The 13525-nt window shown below is 41.0% G+C and overlaps 1 protein-coding gene across 1 annotated transcript in view; it reads left to right on the top strand.

The window, feature by feature from the left end:
* The first annotated feature begins 8533 nt into the window (after window positions 1-8533).
* MAGEH1 (MAGE family member H1) overlaps window positions 8534-13525 on the top strand; it is a 6336-nt gene continuing 1344 nt past the window's right edge. The window contains exons 1-2 of the mRNA XM_006760191.2: window positions 8534-8544; window positions 9466-9475. The gene's annotated coding sequence lies outside the window, so the exon portion shown is untranslated. The remainder of the gene's footprint in view (window positions 8545-9465; window positions 9476-13525) is intronic.

Below are 13525 nucleotides of genomic sequence, written 5' to 3'. Positions count from 1 at the left end.
ACCTTCTTGAAGCTTTAGAAAAATTCGCTGTCTCCCTGTTGCTGGTCTCCCTTTAACTCCTTCTCCAAATCATCATTTTTTTCTGCCCACTCTCCCTGTTTCTATCAAGGTCCATGAGGAATAGAGAAAGAAAGGGAAGGGAAGGGATTAAGATGAAAAGTGGGAGAAGTGGGGAGTTGGAAAGAGAGAAGGTAGAGAGGAGAAAGGTGAAAAGGAAAGAGGAGGGTTAGGGGTAGAAGGATGGTTGTGAAAGAAGGGGATTTGATAAATGATTTCGGTATTAAACCAAATTAAGAGTTAATCCCAAAGAATCCTATATAATGAAAGGCCAGCAACCATAACGGCGTAACGACCAGAATGACCGATCAACCAGTCGCTATGAGGTACATTGATCACCTCTCGGTCCTTCCCCACATCCCACAGGCTCTGATCATTGGATGGCCAATGGGGAACCACAGGGAACCGGGGTAGGTGACCGCGGGGCAGGACTGGGGACTGGCGAGTGGGCAGAAGATGGCCCAGATTGCAGCCTAGGCCTGGAGACCCTACCCACGCACGTGTACTGGGCCTCTAGTGATGAAAAAGATTGTTGGTACAATGCATTCCTATAGAGGTTAAGATTCTGGCTTCTACCCAGATATCCCTGGCTGATTATTTTTACATTTTCATTAAAGGATCTTGCCTAGATAAGAGATGAAGTTTGCTTTTTATTTTTGTCAAATTACTTTTTAAACTTGTAATTATAGGTTCTTTTCAGAAAGCTCTACGGTGTTATTCATGCATTTATTCAACAAATATTTGTTGAGCATCCAGGAAATATGTTAGATGCTAGAAATACAAGCATCCCTCTATTTCAGGTCCCACTTCCTATCAGTGCTTCTATCTAACATTCACTATACTCAGATACACATAAACACACACATGGCAACACATCAACATTCTGTCGGTCCAGATCCTACCCCGTATTTTTTCAACCATCCACCTCAGCAAGAAAAAGTAGCATAGACCCATAAGATCCAATATGATAGGTTTCTTTTTACTACTTTAATTAATTTTGTCATCTTTATCCTCAACCATATCCAAGAGTCTCCAATTCCCAACTGTCCCTCATAACTCCCTCGCCCTTTTTTCTCCTCCACCCTTCTCTGCTCCTTCTGACCCCATACCTATCATTGCTACTTCCCAGAACCGCATGAGTTTATTACTATATCCTGCTGTATGCTCTTTCCTCCTCATTCCCACCTCTTTGCTTGAAATATCAGGAAATGATCTTCCAGCTAACTGGACTTAACGATTTGATGAATAATTTCTAATGTAGGGATTTTTTGGTTGCCTGCCCAGCATGGAAGGAGCTTAGACATTGCTACTCCATGCTAACAACAAGTAAAAGTCTGACCAAACTGAAAAATCCATGTTTTTTTAGAGTCATCAGTGAAGTAAGTCACAGGGAAAACCTATGCCCCTAAAATTGGAGAGACAGACAGGCAGATCTAGAAAATGATAACTCTCCAGGGCAGGAGCCTACACACAGAAACCTCTATGGGAACCACTACTCGGGTAGGAAAACCTGAATTGCAATTGATCATTTTTGGGACATGTCTGAGAGTTAAAAACTCCAGGGCAGCCCAGTCATGGGGGGTCCTCCACTCTTTTGTGAGTTTTACTTTCAGGAACTCTATTAGATCCTCACAGTGACTATCAGAAGAAAATATCTTCCTGCCACTGGCAGTAGGAGGGAAAAAGTAATCATTTTTAAAATAAACCAGATTTTCTTTTCTTCTTAACAAGGCTTTCTCTCTAAAGAAACTATTTTGCTGGGATTTTATCAGAGTGCCTAGCCTACCAGAGGAAAGGAAATGCCCAACTCCAGCCTACTCTAAATATCCTGTTCCACCTAAAGGGGGGTGGGACCCTGAGAAGTACTGATGAAGTTCAGAGTCTAGGGACAAAAACTGAGGCCTAATTTTAGGACTATAGATTCATCCCCTCATTCCCCCACACATTATAACCACATTCCTAAAGACCTAGTTACCAAAGTTCCTTTCACCCAGTATATCATGTCCACCTCTCAAAAAAAAAATTAAAGGCATACAAAAAGGCAAAAAACACAGTGTGTAGGGACTGAACAAGGATAAATACCAGTCACATATGGCACAAATATTGGAATTACCCAATTGTGAATTTAAAATAATTGTGATTAATATGCAAAGGACTCTAATGAAAAATATATAATATGTATTAACAGGTGATGTAAGCAGAGAGATGGAAATTCTAAGAAAGAATAAAAAAGAGAAGCTTGAGATCAGAAAACACTATATCAGAAGGGAAGGTGCCTTGATTGGGCTCATTAGTATATTGGACATGATTGAGAAAAGGATCTCTGACCTTAAGGATATGTAAAAAGAAACTTCCAAAACTGAAAAGCAAAGACAAAAAGACAAAAAAAAAAAAAACACAGAAAAGAATATTCAAGGATTGTGGGATAACTGCAAAAGGGGTAACATATGGATAATGGAAATATCAAAAGGAGAAGAAAGAGAGGAACAGAAGCAATATTTGAAGCAGTGATGGTACATTGGGAATTTATTGACTTTTTGAATATTAACCTTGCATCCTGCAACTTTGCTATAGTTACTTATTAGTCCCAGTTGTTTTTATATTTGATTCTTTCAGATTTTCTATCTATATGATCAAGTCAACTGCAAAGAGAGTTTTATTTATTCCTTCTAGATTTGTATACACTTTTCTTTTTAATTAAAAACACAATGTCATTTACATTACTACAAAAAAGTAAACACTTAGGTAAAAATCTTTTTAAAATATGCACAATCTCTATATCAGGAAAACTTCAAACTCTGGTTAAAAACATTAAAGAACTAAATCAATGTATAGATTTTCCATGATAATGGATAGAAAAACTCAGTATTGTCAAGATGTCAGTTCTTCCCAACTTGATTTATAGATTCAATGCAATCCCCATAAAAATCCCAACAAGTTATTTTGTGGATATTGACAAACTGACTCTAATGTTAATATGGAGAAATAAAAGATCCAGAACAGCAAACACAATTTTGCAGAACAAAGTTGGAACAGACACTACCCAACGTCAAGACTGATTATAAGGCCACAATAATCAAAAGAGTATGGTATTGGCAAAAAAATAGACAAATAGATCAATGCATTAGAACCAAGAGCCCAGAAATATAAATATAGCCAACTGACCTTTGACAAAGGAGCAAAGGCTATACTGTGGAGAAAGATAGTATTTTCAACAAATAGTACTGGAACAACTAGACACCCACAAGCAAAAAACATATCTAAACACAAACCTTATACCCTTCACAAAAATTAACTCAAAATGGATCAGGAGCCTAAATTTAAAATGCAAAATTATAAAACTCCTAGAAGATAACATCGGAGAAAACCTAGATTATCAGAGGTATGGTGATGATGCCTTTTTAGATACAACAACAAAGACATAATTCATGGAAGAACTAATCGATAAGCTGACATCATTAAATTTTTTTTAAAACTTCTTCTCTGCAAAAGACAACATCAAGAGAATAAAAATACAAGCCACAGACTGGGAGAAAGTATTTGCAAAAGATACATCTGATGAAGGACTCTTAAAACTCAATAATAAGAAGAAAAAACTTCTATTAAAAATGGGCAAAAACCTTTACAGACACTTTACCAAAGACAATATATAGTAAATAATCATATGGAAAGATGCTCCATATCATATGTCATCAAGGAAATGCAAATTAAAACAACAATGAGATACCACAATACACGTGTTAGAAAGGCCAATATCCAGGATACACTAAATGCTGGCAAGGATATGGAATAACTGAAACTCTAATTTGCTAGTTGGAATGCAAAAGGTTATATCCATATTGAAAGACAGTTTGGTGGTTTATGACAAAACTAAACATACCAGTACTCTTTCGTTTACCATACAGTCCAGCAATTGTACTTTTGTATTTACCCAAATGGTTGAAAACTTATATCCCCACAAAAACCTGCACACAGACTTTTATAGCCGCATTTTCATAATTGACAGAACTTGGAAGCAACCAAGATGTCCTTCAGTAGGTGAATGCATAAATAAACTGTGATACGTCTAGAGAATGGAATATCATTCAGCACTGAAAAAAATAAGCTATCAAGGCATGGAAAGACATAGAGGAATCTTAAGTGCATATTAATAAATGAAAGAAGTCAATCCAAAAAGGCTACCTATTTTATGATTCCAACTATATGACATTCTGAAAAAGTCAAAACTATTGAGACATTGAAAAGTTCAGTGGTTGCCTGGGGCTGGGAGGAGAAGGAATGAATAAACAGAGCACAAAAGATTTTTAGGTGACTAAAACTATTCTATATAATACTATGCTGGTGGAAATATATCACTATACATTTTTTCACACTCATAGAATGTACAGCACTAAGAGTGAATCTTAATGTAAACTGTGGGCTTTGTTGATAATGATGTCTCCGGGAAAATGTCTAATAAACACAAATCAGGAAATGCAGATCAAAACTACAATGAGATAACACTTTTCACTCCCTAACATGGCTATAAATAACAATCAAAAAAACCCTTAAAATAACAAGTGTTGGCGAGGATTTGGAGGAAATGGAATTGTAAACATATGTCAAAACTTATTAAATTACATGCCAATTACATCTAAAAAAACTGTAGCAAAAGGAAATATGTCATCTCACCTATCAGATTGCTGATATGGAGCATACTTGACAATGCTTAGTTAGGGCTGGTGTTAGATGTGGCAAAGCATTTACTCTCCACACAGTACTGGTGATACTATGAAATGACACAACTACTTAAGGAAGTCATGCTAGATATATACATCAAAGTTTAAATGTGTAAAACCATCTAAACCAGAAATTCCATGACTGGATATATATTCTAAGTAAGTAAGTGGGAATTGTTAGGATATCCAAAGGAGATACTACTGTATGAGGCCAAAAGTGGTAAGGGATTATAAATTTATTAGGTCATCTGGATATCAGATGGGCTGAGCCCCCAAACGGCGCTAGCACCCAGGGATGGGGAGTCAGAGGTTTTAAAGGATTCTACATGGGCTTTTTCGGGGGGGCGGGCAACTTTCTGGGCAGGTCTGGATCCTGGGAAAGTCAGGAGAGGGAAGACAATGTTCTTAAGTGGAATGTAGTCTTAGCAAGTGGAATGTGGTTTCAGCGAAAGGGAATGTCGGTTGTGAAGTGGTCTAAAGGTCAGTTCCCAGGGGAGGGGGAAGCAATTCAAGTATTTGATCAGACCTAACAGACATATGTACACATGTGTATAGACAGGATGACAGCAACAACATTACTTCTAAATGTGAACAAATACTCTACATATTCAGCAGTAAAGTTATGGTGAAATAAATTATAATACAGCTATAGAATGTAATATTGTGAACTAAGAATTTTATGTGTGCCTCGAGATCCTCAGGTCATGCCTATACAGGCAATAAAATTTGGCCCCTTGCCCTGACTGGTGTGGCTTAGTTGGTTGGGTGTCCTCCTGTGCACCAAACGGTTGTTGCTTTAATTCCTTGTCAGGGTACATACCCGGGTTGCAGGCTTGATCCCCAGTAGGGGGCATGCAAGAGGCAGCCGATTGCTGTTTCCTCTCACATCAGTGTCTCTCTCTCTCCCTCTACCTTCCTGTCTCTAAAAAATAAAAATCAATAAACTATTATTTTTTAAAAAAACATGGCCCCTAGAGATAATTGTTTACAATAATCAAAATCCCACATTCCTGTGTCCATTTTAACTTCCAGGTCTTCAAAAATACTGTTCTATTTGTATGGAATACCTTCTGAATTTTCCTCTGCTTCACTCTTACTGAACATTCAATAAAGGCCACTTATTTACTCAGAGATAACTTCCTGGACCACACTTAATTAGGCTGATTTCCCCTGGTTCATGCTCATATGCCTCATCCAGATTTCTCTTAATCAGCACCTGTCACACTTAGCTTTTTCAATTCTTTGTCTCCACTAACAGACTGTGACCTCACCCTTAAAATCCCAGTGAATAGGCTGACACCTGGCGTATAATAAATGTTCAGTGCGTATAATTCCAAAGGAATAAAGTGCCTGACAAATAGTAGGTATTCATTAAATGGCAACCTTTGTATTGCTACTACTATTTTGTTATTGACTAGACATTATGGAAGGAGAAGAGATAGGAAGTCAACAAGAATATTGCAAGTTGCTGAGCAGCAGGAAAATTTAGATATTGAGGGTGAATCCTGAGAATGGTGCTGAAATTTTAACTATAACTGGAGACACTTTAAAAAAAATACTTTTTATTGATTTTAGAGAGGAAGGGAGAGTGAGAGAGAAACATCAATGATGAGAGAGAATCATTGATTGGCTGCCTCCTGCACGCCCCCTACTGGGGATCAAGGCCACAACCCGAGCATGTGCTTTGACAGGGAATGGAACCCTGACCTCCTGGATCATAGGTCGATGCTCAACCACTGAGCCACATGGGCCAGGCTACAACTGGAGACATTTTAAAGGAACACCTACTCAGCAGCCCAGAGACAGCTATTATTATTTACTAGACGCCCAGATTTGTGCACCAGTTGGGTACCTCGGCCTGCAGGGATCAGGCTGAAACTGGCTCTCCAACATCCCCTGAGGGGTCCTGGATTGCGAGAGGGCTCAGGCCAGGCTGAGGGATCCCACTGATGCACGAATCCTCTAGTATGCATATATGATCTTTGGTTAATCTCTTCCCACCCTCCCCCCTCCTCCCTTCCCTCTGAAATTCATCAGTCTGTTCCATGTTTCCATGCCTGTGGTTTCTGCTCCTGCATTGAGCATGTGCCCCCTTGTGGTCAGTGCGCATCATAGCTACTGGTCGGCTGGTCACTTAGGCTTTTAGATACAGATAAATGTACCATAAACCAGACATTATTCTAAGTACTTACACCTATTAACTCACTTAATCCTCAGCACGATTACACAGATAAGGCCACTGAGGCACAGAAAGATTCAGTATCTTTCCAGGTTTGCAGTCTTGTGTATGGTGGCATTTAGATTGACCCTAGATAGTCTCCTTTCAGAGCCCATGCCTTTAACCACTGTGTACTACTGCCTTCCCTGAGATGACAGAGGAGAGGAGACGCTGTGAAAATCTTTTTTTTCATGACTAATGAGAGATGGGTTGTATTACACAGCTTTATAGATGAGGCAGGGAGAAAAAGAGACCTATGAAAGATGATGTACTGAGTAAAGGGTGCAGATATCCTGCCTAACACTCCAGTGTTCTCCTCCATGGAGCCATCACTTTGCCTGTTTTCTCTAGTATTTCTCTTTCTGCAGGATATCGTGAGGGCAATTATTGACACTTAACCTAACAAGTAAGATAGTTGTACAGAAAGTATGCATTTCGTGTGGAATAGACATGAAGTATTCCTCACCAAATAGGATGTCTGTCAACATTTAAAATAAAATTCTATATATCCAGTAAAATAATTCTATACAAGGATTGTTTTAACCAGGGAATATTGTCTGGAAAAACTGAAAGATTGAAATGAGCTTTGGAAATTTGAGTGACTTTGTTTTTCTCTATTACTTGTCAGCATTGCTGATCATGATTGCATAGTACATACTACATAGCTGAAGAACAAAGGAATATAAAACTCCAAAATTGTCACAAAACCTGTGGAAGAAAGGGAAGGTGAGAACTCCCAGGGACAGTCTCAGGATCTAACTTTTGGCTCTATGCTCAGACTCCCTTCCACATTTTCCTCCTCACTAGAGTCACCAGTTTCAGTTTCTTTCTGTGTATATGTTTGTTTGTTTGTTTGTTTTATATATATCACATTCTGGCCATAGAATCCTCATCTACTTAGCGGCACTTCCCTCAGTTAATCAGAGTTGTTTGAGTTGAAGACCTGTCATGTGACATTGAGATTACGTAATCTAAAGAGAGTGAGTCTTTGTGAGTGCACAAACACCTTTGTGTGTAAATGTACGGAAAAAGTATGAGAAAAATTAAAGAAAATTATTAACAGTAATTATCTCTGGGAAGGTTGGTGAAACCATGTGGAGTCCATCTGTTTAGGGAGCACTGATACTCAAGTTCATGTGCTCCTAAACATTTTTGAATGTTATGGGATCCAAGATGGTGGCAGAGTACATGGAAACTACAATCACTTCCTCCCAGGACCAAATTACAACTAAATTATAAAATAATCAGCCTGAATAACCAATTAAAAATTAGGTGAACAGAGTCTTATAATCGAGGTTTTACAGAAGAAACCATATTGAGACAGGTAGGAAAGGCAGAAATACTGAAAGGGCTGGCCCTGCACCCACATATGGCAGTTGAGAATCTGGAGGGATATCTCAACTGCAAAGGTCCCCCCCAGAGGAGCGAGGAATCTCACCCCATGCCAAGTTCCCCTGACAGTGGCAGAACTACCACTGTCACCAAGTTTGAATCTGTGACATAATATCTGCTGTGAAATTCAGTGAGGATTCTGTCTGAAGGGAGAGACAGGAGTGTGCTAGAGAAACAGGCACCCTCTTAAAGGACCAGCTAACAAAATTTCTTTTGCAGCCACTCACCCTGCTCTCTGGTGACGTGAAGGCGGCTTGGAGTGGACTGGCTTGTGTGGCCTCAGGGAGCGTGTTGAAGGGACAAACACCAAGGTCTCTTTGCTTGGCCCCTCTCCTCCACCACCTGCAGACTCCATCTTTCCTTTCCTGGGTTGAGCACTCCACTTAGTATAGAATCAGCTTTGGGGAATGCACTAGCCCCACCCTTCTGACTCCCTATGGCCCCACCCTGCCAAGCTCAAGCCTAGCAGAGTAGTCTGCTGACTACAGACAGCCTGGACTGAGGTATAGACTTTCATGCGGGGATCTTAAGGAAGTCTAGGCAAACTTGGCAGGAAAGTGGCAGAGACACACAAGAGACTGAGTTGTATGACTCTAGGGCAAGGGCCATTTTTCCCTCATACACCTGAAAGACTCCACCATTCCTGTGCATAACCTTCCCTCTACACGGCCAAATCTTGGTCTGTTTTATCCTGATGAACTCTGCTGGTTTCACCCTGATGACTGCCTGAGAGCCCAACCCATCAGAGAGGTCCGTGGGTTCCAGGAGGGTGGTGGCTGTCCTTGGTACAGTCTGAGACTTTTGCTGAGTGGCCGCTGAACTACCACTGTCACCAAGTTTGAATCTGTATAAACCTGGTAAACACCACCTGCTTCTACATGGTGACTCACTGAGAGCATACTCAAATACTGCCAGAGGCTCCTTTAGTGACTGAACCTAACAGACATGTGAATCTCTGGGTGCCTTGGGCCTTTTGCTGGCCTGAACCTGGGTTCAGTGCTGGCGGAAGATGGCCTTGATATGCAGCTTGACCCCTCCCATGGGCACCAAGGCCTAGCAGAGGGAGCCACAAACTGTGGATCGCTTTGTGGCTCCAGACAGATAGCCCAGGGCCAGTCACAAGCAGTGTCTGAAATGACCTACACCAGAGTCTCTTCCAGAGTCTCTCTCAAGAAGCCCCAGAACTAACACATCAAGTGGTAGACTTCAGGCCACATCAGAGGGGTCAGGTCTTGCATAGCACTATGGTTAGGGTCAATCCTCATAGTCAGCCAGCCTGAAGGTCAACCCCAACCACAGACAGGCCAACAGTAATCAAGACTAAACTACAACAGGAGAGCTCATATAACCTACAAAAGATACATTCCTGCAGCACCTAGCTCAGGTGATCAGGGAGATAGACTACTGAGCCCTACAGGACACCTACTATATATGGCCACCAAACCAAGACATAGCAGATCCACATAATACACAGAAACAAATACAGAGAGGAAGCCAAAATGGAGACACAAAGAAAAGTGCCCCAAATTAATTAACTGGACAATTCCTCAAAAAAGAATTAAATGAAATGGAGGCAACAATCTACCAGATAGAGTTCAAAACAATGGTTATAAGGATGCTCAAGGAAGTTAGGGAAAAAAATGGATGAACTCAGTGAGAACTTAAAAAAAAAAAAGAGAGATAGTAAACATTAAAAAAACACACACACAAAAAAGAAACAGTCAGAAATAAAGAATACAATATCTGAAATAAAGAATACACTAGAAGGAATCAATAACAGATTGGGTAAAGCACAGGATGGAATCAGCAATTTGGAAGACAAGGTAGCAGAAAACACCCAATCAGAGCAGCAAAAAGAAAAAAAATTAAATGAGGAAAGTCTGAGGGACCTCTGGGACGATGCATAGCAACATCCGCACCATAGGGGAACCAGAAGAAGAGAGAGAGCAAGGTATTGAGAACATGTTTGAAAAAATAATGGCTGAATATTTCCCTAACTTGCTGAAGTTCAAAGTCACACAAGTCCAGAAAACGTAGAGAGACCCAAACAAGGTGAACCTAAAGAGGCCCACACCAAGACACATCATATTTAAAATGGCAAAGGTTAAAGACAAAGAGAATCTTAAAAGCAGCAAGGGAAACACAGTTAGTTGCCTACAAGATTGTTCCCATAAGACTGTCAGATGATTTCTCAAAAGAAACATTTCAGGACAGACGGGATTGACACAATCACAATGGTATGAAACTAGACCTGAACCACAAGAAAAACAAACAAACAAAAATGGAAAAACACAAACACATGGAGGCTAAAGAGCATATGACTAAACAATGAGTGGGGGCCCACTCAAGAGGAACTTATTATGTCCATATGTTGGACGAGGAGGGACTGGAAGTGGAGTAAAGACAGGAAGGAGCCTGCTGCATAAATATAGAAAGGAAACCCTGTAAGTCAGAGTGGTGGTAATGGGAAATCTGACATTAATGGCCCAGAGTAGAAACAACAATGTCTGTGGTATCAGGGGAAGTGAGCCAAAACAACTCCTAGCTCTATCATCTGTCAAAGATTTGATATTAAGCCAGTTATTATGTCTGTCACGACATGAGATGCCTCATACTTACATTGGGCATTCTAATGAGTGTGACCACCTAGAGATAATGCACATTAAGAATGGCAGAAGGCCCTATGTTCATAGGGGCACAATTTACAATAGCTAAGATTTGGAAAATGCCTACATGCCCATCACCAGATGAGTGGATTTGAAAACTGTGGTACATCTACACAATGGAATACTATGCTGTGGTAAAATAGAAGGAATTTTACCATTTGCAACAGCATGGATGGACCTGGAGAGCATTATGCTAAGCGAAATAAGCCAGTCAGAGAAAAATAAATATCACATGATCTCATATAAGCCTAACCAATGGACACAGACAATAGGAGGGGTGAGGGCATGAGTGGAGGTAGGAGGGCAATGGGGGGATAAGGACACATATGTAATACCTTAATCAATAAAGAAAAAAGTTATGACCATAAAAAAGAATGGCAGAAGGAAGTTATTTATTATTGATATTATGAATAACAACAAGCTGAATCTAGTATATATGATAAAGAAACACAACATGCTTAATAATAAGTGTTTTTGTTAATGGTTACGAATAACTGTTATTTCAGTTAACAGCTTGGAGAGCTTTAATGTAATTGCTTACTTATTTTCAGGAGGCAGATATTTCACCTCCCTCTCAGAGTCATTCCAACCCTTAAACAGAACGCATGAAGGACTAGAGTTCCCAAGGAAAAAGGCATGTCCAGGAGTAATCGGGGAGGGACTCTAAAGCCTACCAGTGATATGCAACTAGGGTCCACAAGAGCTCACAGGCTGATTTCATGAGTATAATATTTGGCAGCTTTTGTTCATATTATCCCTGATACCACTCGATGTGAGTCAGTACCCTGAAGACCCCAGAGAAACTTAGGGTGAATTTTAGGAAGTACCATCACTCCTGTGATAATGCAGAGTTGGCTAATCAGCTCACTTTGAAGTGAAAAAGATAAAGGTATTAAGAAAAAAAAAAGAAAAGGAACTCATAGACACAGACAATATGATGATTACCAAGGGGAAAGGGGCATGGGAGGAGGTAGAAGAGGGTAAAGGAGGGGGGGGGGAATGATGATAGAGGAAAACTTGACTTTGGGTGATGGACACACAATGCAGTGTACAGATGATGTAGTATTATAGGCTTGTACACCTGAAACCTATATAATTTTATTAACCAATGTCACCCAAATAAATTCATTACTTTTTTTTTTAAAGAAAGATAGACGGTGCTTTCCCTAAATACTTACTTCTCATTGCTGAAACACCTTGAGCCGCAAAGGCTGTGCTTCCTGTGTGTTGAGCGCTTTTCACTTATTATCTCATTTAATTCTCACAATCCTAGGAGGCCAGTGCTTTCATTAATCCCACTTTATTTTTTAATATATTTTTATTGATTTCAGAGAGGAAGGGAGAGGGAGAGAGAACCATCAATGATGAGAGAGAACCATTGATCGGCTGCCTCCTGCACCTCCTGCACTGGGGATCGAGCCTGCAACCCGGAGACCAAGAAAAGCTGCAGGGAGAGAAGGGCCTGTGAGCAGACAGGTGGAATGTAGCGACTTGGAGATGAGAGGAAAGGAAATTCACACAGAGGAAACGGTGAGCAAAGACCTGGGTGGGTAACTTCCGAATATGCTCCGAATGACATTGGGATTACCGAATGAAAGAAAGAACGAAGCAAAATCAATCAGGTATCCAGGCAGACGGGAGCCTAGAAACCTCAGAGCCAACCTACACTCCACCCTCTCCCCATTTACCACTTTCACCCAATCAGACTGGAAAGCCTGTCCATCGTCACCCTAAAATGCCTTTCTGCCTCTCCATCTCCATGGCAACCGCCCTAAGGCTCATTTTCATCCCCTCTTGCTTTTATCCTAATTGCTTCCTGAGTGACCTTCCAGACAATAGTCTGCTCCTCTGCAAGGCAGCCAATCAGCGCCCTGTTTGATCATCCCCTGAATACACGTTTTCAAGGCCCTGCGTCTCTTGTTCGCTGTTTGCTTTTGCAGCTCTACGTCCTCTCGTCGCCACGTTAACTGGGTCTTAAATGGGCCCACGAATTAATTAGTGTACACATGGATGCCTTCTGAAAACAGGCCGAGTGGATGAATGCGCTGTGTAAACCAAGACAGGAAGGGAGAGCTGGGAATAGCTGATTCCTTCCAAGAATACACGCCCCTTCCCCACCACCACACAAATACACTCTGCCTGCCTTCCGTGGGAATGGAGAAAGAGACACATTCCTTCCCAGGGCCCGCGAGCCAATCCTGCACTAGACTGAAAAAAATACATGATCCCTGTGCATTTCTCCTCTGCATACCCCTCACCTCGCCAATCCCTGGTCTTCATTTGGGATCTAGCCCCACCCCTGCAGGGGCCAGCCCCCTTTCCTATGTGACAGCGGAAGTCTGGGTGGATGAGCCGCCCACTTCCTTTTGAGAGTTCAGGGAGTGCGTGGCAGGGGGGGGCGGGGCCAAATCAGCCGCCAGGCCTAGGGACCCTACCCATGCATGAATTTTGTGCACCGGGTCTCTAGTATATCA

This window comes from Myotis davidii, unplaced genomic scaffold, assembly GCF_000327345.1.
Source record: "Myotis davidii unplaced genomic scaffold, ASM32734v1 scaffold2677, whole genome shotgun sequence".
Classification (NCBI taxonomy): Eukaryota; Metazoa; Chordata; class Mammalia; order Chiroptera; family Vespertilionidae; genus Myotis; species Myotis davidii.
This window is presented reverse-complemented; position numbering and strand designations above follow the sequence as displayed.